The 7,822-nt window shown below is 42.2% G+C and overlaps 1 long non-coding RNA gene across 1 annotated transcript; it reads left to right on the top strand.

Annotated features, from left to right (window-relative positions):
* The first annotated feature begins 143 nt into the window (after positions 1–143).
* LOC311267489 lies at positions 144–5,853 on the top strand. Its single transcript, XR_014623845.1, has 4 exons — positions 144–188; positions 4,097–4,247; positions 5,404–5,541; positions 5,666–5,853. It is a non-coding gene; the product is annotated as an uncharacterized lncRNA (long non-coding RNA).
* The last annotated feature ends 1,969 nt before the right edge of the window (positions 5,854–7,822 follow it).

The raw sequence follows: 7,822 nt of genomic DNA, 5'->3' as shown, positions 1-7,822 counted from the left end.
ACTGGAGTTTTGGACCTGTCACACTATTAAACTGATCAACAGGTGGCGATAACAAGTCAAGATACACCAGTAAAGGCAGCAGAGAAGAAGTCAGCCAGCATGTAAACATGGAGGCTGGATTTAAAATGTTTTGTGGGGACAGAAGAACATTCAGCACATGTGTAAGACCTCAAGGTTTCACTGTTTTGGTGAGTAACTCTGAATATAAACACGTGTAATCCCAGTCTCTCCTGACTCCATGACAACATTTAGTCTCTGACACTAGTCTAACTTTGTTTTATTCACCTCATTAGGATTCACAACATATCTCAGTAGGAGTATTTTGGAAAATAATAAGTCTGCACGCTTTAATTCCTCATTTGTTTCTACCAGAATGTGGCTGCTCTCCAATTCACTATAAAAATCTGCATATGCAAACTTCAACATTTCATTTGTTGTATTGCTTCACAACTAAACAGCCCCACTCTCATTTAAACTGAATAATGGTGGACTTCATTATGCACACACACAGCAGCAGCGTGCAGCAGCAGCTTTTGGCTCTTAATGAAATGCCACATGAATCACAGTGTTAATAAGATTATTCTTGGTCGTGAGGTCGATGTTGCATTTCACCTAGAAATGCTCCATCTCCCTGCCGGCGCTGCAGCACTCAGTCAGCCTGACTGATGAGGTGTTTGAAGGCCTCACAAGTTTTATGTTGGTGTTTGTGTAAAACTTGGCTGCTGCTGTGGCGTTACACTCCAGGAGGCTGCTCCTCGCAGGCTCTTTAAAGCTGGGATTTGGTTTGCTGGGAGGCTAAATCTGGCTTTGCCAGGCCTTAATCTTGGGCACTGGGTCACTGGAACACACTGTGACTGGCATATAGGGGGCACAAATCAGATGCACATGTTGTGTGTTAATTTGTGTTTGCATGCATTGACTAAATATTGTGTTCATTTACTGTGTAGCGTCCTGATCCACGGCTTAATGTTAATGCCTGTTGCAGGGCTGGGATTTAGGACTTCTGCAGAACTTCTGCTCTGTTTCTACTCTGTGCTCACACTGAGAGATATTAAAACAGTTGTGCTGATGCTGAAAACCTGTGTACTTTTTTCCACACAGATAAAAATTGATCAGGTGTCAACGAATGACTCAATAAAGAATCAGATAGATAAGCAGAAGCGATAACGACATGGTCAATAAAATCTTATCAATTCCAATCCCAAGCTGCTGCTGTTAGTGTTTTATATGTTGGTTATATAATAATAAAGGTAATGGTCCTTGAAGGCGGCTCAGATGTGATACACCTGATCATTTAATGAATGTATTACCATTATTAGATAATACAAATAGATAAACAGCTGATGTAACATCATGAACTCGTTATAAAGGTAATGAAGGTTCACTCAAATCTGGTTTCTCCATCTTCTGTTTAAAGTCGCTGATCCTTTCAAAGTGCAAGACAAATATGTTATCAAACCCTTTAATCCTTTCTTAAATTTACATTTGTTCACCTTTGGTGGGCAGGTGTAGGTTAGAGCGGGTCGTTCACTAATCAGAAGGTTGTTGGTCCGAGGCCCGGATCCCGCTGGCTGCACATAAAAGCATCCTAGGCAAGATCCTGAACACCAACATGCTCTGTGTCTGTTCCAGTGGTTGTATCAGTGTCATGAAGTGTTGTAAAGTGCTTTGAGTACTCAGTACACCCTCAATCCTTCAGTGGGTCACAGGTTAATATTATGACCTCAAATTTCTCTCAGGTGTAAGTAAAACTAGACATCAGGACAAAAACAGTGCAGTATTTCCACATTTCTGATCAGTTACAAACTTGAGTATCGGTCAGGCTTTATGTCTAAACATTTTAAAGATATCTGACTACAGTAAAATTCACATGTACAAACTGTGTGAGGAACATTAACTTGAATTATACTGTACTTGCTTTGTCTGTATTGACCCTCTCTGTCAGTCAAGGCAGCGGCTCTAATCTGTGCAGGAATGCCTCGTATTTTGTACCCATTACCATCCTGCCAAGTCCGTCTGCTGCAGCACATCCCGTCAGCCCACAGGCTCAGCTGACTGATCGATAGACCACTTAGCGGCCGTGAGCTACACACATCCCAGTCATTTGACCCGCTGGAGCTGTGGGAATGGGCACGCAATCCAATAAGCATCGAGCCGCTGAGACAAGCGAGCTGGACCGCCGACTGGAGGAACTTCCTCCTCCCTGAGAGGCTGTTTTTTCACGGGATGGAGGTGGGGGGGATGCGGATATGATACTCTGCAGATCAGGCCTGGCTCAGCTGCAGTCACACACACTCCTCAATGAGATATTGATTCTGTCTTCCATCTTAATAAAGAAACTGTCCACTGAAGACACCTGCAGTGGTTGAACAGGCCAATTCTTCATAACAAATGCAAGGAAAGTCAGGGACATGTGCTGCATTCTGTAGATCAGTGTTTTCCAAAAGACAGTTTCTCTGAGCTGCAAAGTTCTTGAGTCTGATCCTCCCTCGAAGCACCAGATTTCAACAACCACTCATAACATTACATTTAATTATCAGCGTTTCTTTCCCTGTTTATAGAAAAATAACAAATATCCTGTCTGAGGACGTCACAAAGATGTGACGCTGAGACAGACTGCAGCATATGAAGCAGGCTGAGGCGAAGATTAGAGACTTCATAACTGTGGCAGATGGAGACGATAGTTTGCAAACACTTAAGTTTACAATCCACGATCGCCAACAAAACCATGTAGTAAACTCCTGCCAAAAGGCCCACAAAGGAAGCCGAAGCCACCTGCTCCGCCACTTTACTGCTGTGAATGAGTGGAAATCCGCCTCCGTTACTCTCTCCGCCCTGCTCCTCCTCAGCTTTCTCTCCCTCCTTCCTCCATCTCTATTAAGTCACACAGAAGGCCGTAATTCACTTCTGCTAATGCCGCTCTGCAGCAGCCAGCGAAGTACATAAAATTATGAAACATTTCCAAGCAACCGTATAGATCTCAAGTATCACCTGCCAGAAGAAAATACACAGCCTCACACCTCCTTAATGGAGTAACAGCCAGAGATGTGATGGAGGGTTTATTCAATCATCTGGACTGACATGGATCCTTCATATATACATCAAGAAGAAGTCATTTTCAAGTAGTGTCAATGACATTAAGATGGGCGTCTTTTATGAGGGAGGAAGAGAATAAATGTGTTGTCAGTGATTTAAAAGAAACACAACCTGTGCATTATTATAATAGGTTTTGCATCTCTTTGTGTTTTTTGTGGCTATTCTCCCTTTCTTTGTGATCGTTTTTCTTCACTATGTGGCCATTTTGTCACTCTGTAGTTGTTTTGCATCTCTGTGCTTGTATTTGTGTAGCTTTATTTTCATTTTTTGTGTGTTTCTAGTCCCTTTGTATCTCTTTGTAGTCACTTTGGCACTCTTTGTAGTTGTTTTGCATCTCTTTGTGGTCATTTTTGTGTCCCCTTGCATTTCTTTGTGGTCGTTTTGCCACTCTTTGTAGTCCTTTTGTGTCTCTTTGAAGTCATTTTCTTTTTAGTACGGTCATTTTTGCATTTGTTGTAGTCCGTTTGCATGTCTTTGTGGTTGTTTTGTGCTTCTTTGTAGCCCTTCTGCATCTTTGTGGTCATTTTCGTGTTTTTGTAGTCCTGTTACGTGTCTTTTGTAGTCATTTTGCCACTCTTTGCACCTCTTCTCGGCTGTTTTTGTGTCTCTTTGTGGTCGTTTTGCATCCTTTTGTAGTCCTTTTGATCTCTTTGCTGTTTCTGTGTCTCTGTGGTCATTTTACATCTCTTTGTAATTCTTTTGTGTCTGTGAAAGTTGCTTCTTTGTAGTCCTATTTTGTCTTTGTGGTCATTTTTGTAGTCCTTCTGTGGCTCTTTAAAGTCATTTTGTGTCTCTTTGTGCTTAATTCTGTGCCTGTGGTCATTTTTCTTCTTTTTGTGTTCGTTTTTGTGTCTCTATGTTGGCGTTTTTTCATTTCTTATTTGCCTGACTCTTAAAATATGCAAATATCATAATTAAAAATCAAACAAAATTATTCCAGAAATACAGACTGCAGCTTGTTTTTGATCCCTTGCTTCACTCTGTAACCTGCTACAACCAGATTTGTTATCCTCCCATCTCCCCCGTCATTATCTCATACACTGGAGAGGAGAGAGCAGTCCGAGGCCTTGAAGGAGTCTGAGTGCCAGGGGATAATGCAGTGAAGGCCAGACAGACAATCATATTGACGACTCCTGGAGGCTGAGAGAATGGTGAGAAAGTCGTGGCGCCAGGCGGACATTAGTCTAAGAGGACATTAAGTCTTCTACTTCCAGACAAACGGCAGCGATCTGATAAAAGGGAGAACAGTAAATATGATTGCAGTTATTAACACAGAGAGAGGTGATACCTTAGTCCTCCCCCATGTGCAGGTTGAGCTGACCCCTAAAAATCCACAAATACAAATGTGAGGCTTTGCTGTCTTTGCCATTTTTCCCATTTCCACCACATGCCCTCAGACTTTTCGCACCTGTCCCTGTCCCCCTGCTCACCTGTATGTCATTCTCACATCACCCTGTGAGCATATCTACCAGTCCTTTTCCCCAGTTTGTGCCTTTTCAGTCTATGGGTGCTATTGAAATCACTGAACTGTACCTGTCTGCATTTGGGTCCCTGCTGCCTCTTTTACACCCTGTGACTGATCGTTAAAGGAGACGTTTCCTCTGACAAGTACAAATTCAGTCATTATCTACTGACGGATGACGAAACTTCACTCAACTTTCCCTCAGCATGGGGGGTGAGTAGCTCATGAGTGAATTTTCCTTTAAGCCCAAATTGTGATCTGTGATCTTAAGACAATTAAAGAGAGATATAATATGTCAGTCTGTCTCCAAATGGTGTAATTGTGCTTTAACTACACTTTTCAGTTATTCGTGTTTATTATATACTTTAATTTGTTTTTCATTCTTCTCTGGTACTAAACTGACTGTATTGTCCTCTTCGTTGTGTTTATAAAAAATGTCATACTTTGCCTCTGATTAAATGACTTGTAATGTAAAATGCTTCAGAGTTTAAAAGGTGACTTATTAGTGGTCATTGCGATTAAACTGTCAGGAGATTGAATGACTTCTCTAACGAGTGGGATAAAACATAGAAGAAAGAGTACTAAGAGTGTACAGTATATCTCCTAAAAAGGCTCTTTGTCAGTCTAATAGTCTGATATTACCACTACGGTACTTTTTGTCTGTCATGAAAAAATACCTAGGCACATTCTCCCTTTTGCATTTTCTACAGAGAGCAAAATGTTTTATTTTCTATTAAATTAAACAGTGGAGTTTAGACGTAAGGGCTGGCACACAACATCTCCAGCACTGTAGAGACGCGATTCATTGCAGTATCTAATGTACGCGTTCTTTTATCTCTGTTCAGCTTTGTACTTTTTTAGAAAGATGAATGAAAAATGAATGAACAGGAGGAGAGATGCCAGAGGGACTGATGTGGAACAAAGTTAATGAGGCAGACTGATCTCACTACGGGCCACGTCTGGCTGCTGCTGCACTTTTAATAGTAAGTAAATACTTGGCTTCATTATCCCGTGATGCAGCATCATTTTGTAGTACAACACATCTGCACTCAGGGCAGAATAATGGCTCACAGAGTCTCCGCCATGTGCCCTATTATCTGATGTCAGCTCCGTCCATGTGGTCCCCCCGGAGCTGACTGAAGACACAGACCCAGTTTATGACCTATTTGTGGGGTCGGACGCCAGCTCGGACCTCCTGCTCCACCTCTCAGTGTGGACATCAGGCTGGCCTCTCCTGCTCCCCTGAGGAGGAGGTTAGCAGATGCCTCTGAATCAATTTGGCCGGAGACCCATAACGACCTGTGCTGTAATTAATGGGGATGTTTGATACTCGCTCTGTCCAGCTGACATGATGTGAGCACCGCTGTCACAGCACTACCATGGCTGTAACAGGTCGGGACTCAATGTATTCTCTATTTACACAGGGAAAACGTGAAATAAACAGAAAGAAATATTATGAGAAATGAGAAATATTAGTGCAGTTCACTTCTTTGTATCCTAAAGTCATCAGTGGTCCACGCATGGGGGGGACACACAGGCACAAAGACACACTGGAAAGACCCACAATTACCATGTGAATGAAGGGGTGTGTATGTGTGTGTGTAGGGGGGTTTAAGATGCTGTGTGTCCTCTGCATGAGCTACATGCAGGCAGACAAAGAGCGAGCAGCCGTGCAAGCTGGAGGTGGGCGGACACAACCGGGAGGGGGAGGGGAGCTCTCAATACTCAGCCTATCAGATCCAATTAGCCAACACAACATGTTTGAGTGGATTGTAGCCAAAATGAAAGAAAAGAGGAGATACAACTCCAGCGTGGCATCTTTAGACACAGTTTCTGTCTCATCATCATTGATTATCATTGAATTAAAGAGCTAACAGTAAATAAATCCCTGATTCAAGTTGCAACTTTCTTCCCCAATCCCAACAAAGAGCTTCACTAAAAGAGGCAGATCTGTTTGTTCAATCTGCACAAACACAATGTGAAGTTTTACACACAGTATTGTTTTCATGAGGGCAGACAAACAAGCTTCAAATGCATTAGCCTACTGATGTATATCACCTCATAGGCTAGGCCTACAGTTAATTTGACAAAGGTCTTAGCTGACAGTAACCTTTTTACGTATCCAATGTTAGCATTTATATGGACTTCGTTTCTGGCCACATGGTGAATATAAGTCCAATATTCACTCTATGTAGCTCTGTTTTTGTCTCCACTAGGTCCTGAGAGGCAACATCTGTCTCTTTAGCAGCTAAATGCTAATAGCACTTGCTAACTTTCACTTTCACTGTGTGCTGGGCACACCAAAACACTGAAGCTGCGAGCTGGAAAACCAAAACAGGTAGCATGGCAGCTAAAAGGTGGTTAAACTGGAAACAGACAACTTTTTTGCTTTAACTTATCACTCTGGAGTAAATATTGATGAAAGCCGCCGAAATGAAAGACAAATTACAGCACAAATGAAGCGCGTCTGCCATTGTCCAACCAAAACAGGAAGAGGCATCGTTTTCACCGGTCACTGTCCCCAGGTAATGGTGGAACAACTGGAATAACTTTGGAAACTCTACCCTGCAAAAGAAAACATACCTGCTGGTGATGGAGGCAATGAGGCGGAAGAGAGAGAGTGATGTGACAGAAACTGAGGTAAAACAAGAGTGGATGGACGGGGACTCACATGGAGAGCACCGGTGTTGTGTCAAAGTTTGTTCCCACCCTGATTTATGTTTCCTCTTACCACTGGGACTCAAGACGGTTCAAAAGCAGCATTCTTTTACTTGATCAGTAACTAACAAAACCGTCCTTCTTATTAATACAACCAGGTGTTTTACTCTGCCATTTCACAGCGCTGAAATGAGGATCTCTACGTAGAATTGTGTTCCTGTGACTGTATTTTGCTTTGGACAGTAGCTAGGCTGCTAGCGGCAGCCATGTTGCTAACGCTGTCTTTACAGCAGCGGGGTCAACTGTTAATACCACAGGTAAATGATTTAAAAAGTTTTCACTTGAATGTAAAAAGAAAGATAAGTGCAGCGTTAATGTCATCTTTTTATTGTTTTATACACTCAGTGGCCAGTTTATTAGGTACACCTAGCTAAAAGGGATGTTGCTTCAAATGTTGGATTTGTGCTGTATTTGTTGGACTGTATCGCCTCAGTCTGGAGGGATTTATTTAGCCATATTTAACCACACATATCATCACAAACTCTGCCACAGTGTACTTTCATTGATTATAATGCATTTATATTGTTCTTGTGTCATATTAAACTA

Source organism: Pagrus pagrus (genome assembly GCF_965226575.1).
Source record: "Pagrus pagrus genome assembly, chromosome: 13".
Classification (NCBI taxonomy): domain Eukaryota; kingdom Metazoa; phylum Chordata; class Actinopteri; order Spariformes; family Sparidae; genus Pagrus; species Pagrus pagrus.
The sequence above is the reverse complement of the archived record's forward strand: the minus strand, read 5'-3'. Positions and strand labels throughout refer to the sequence as shown.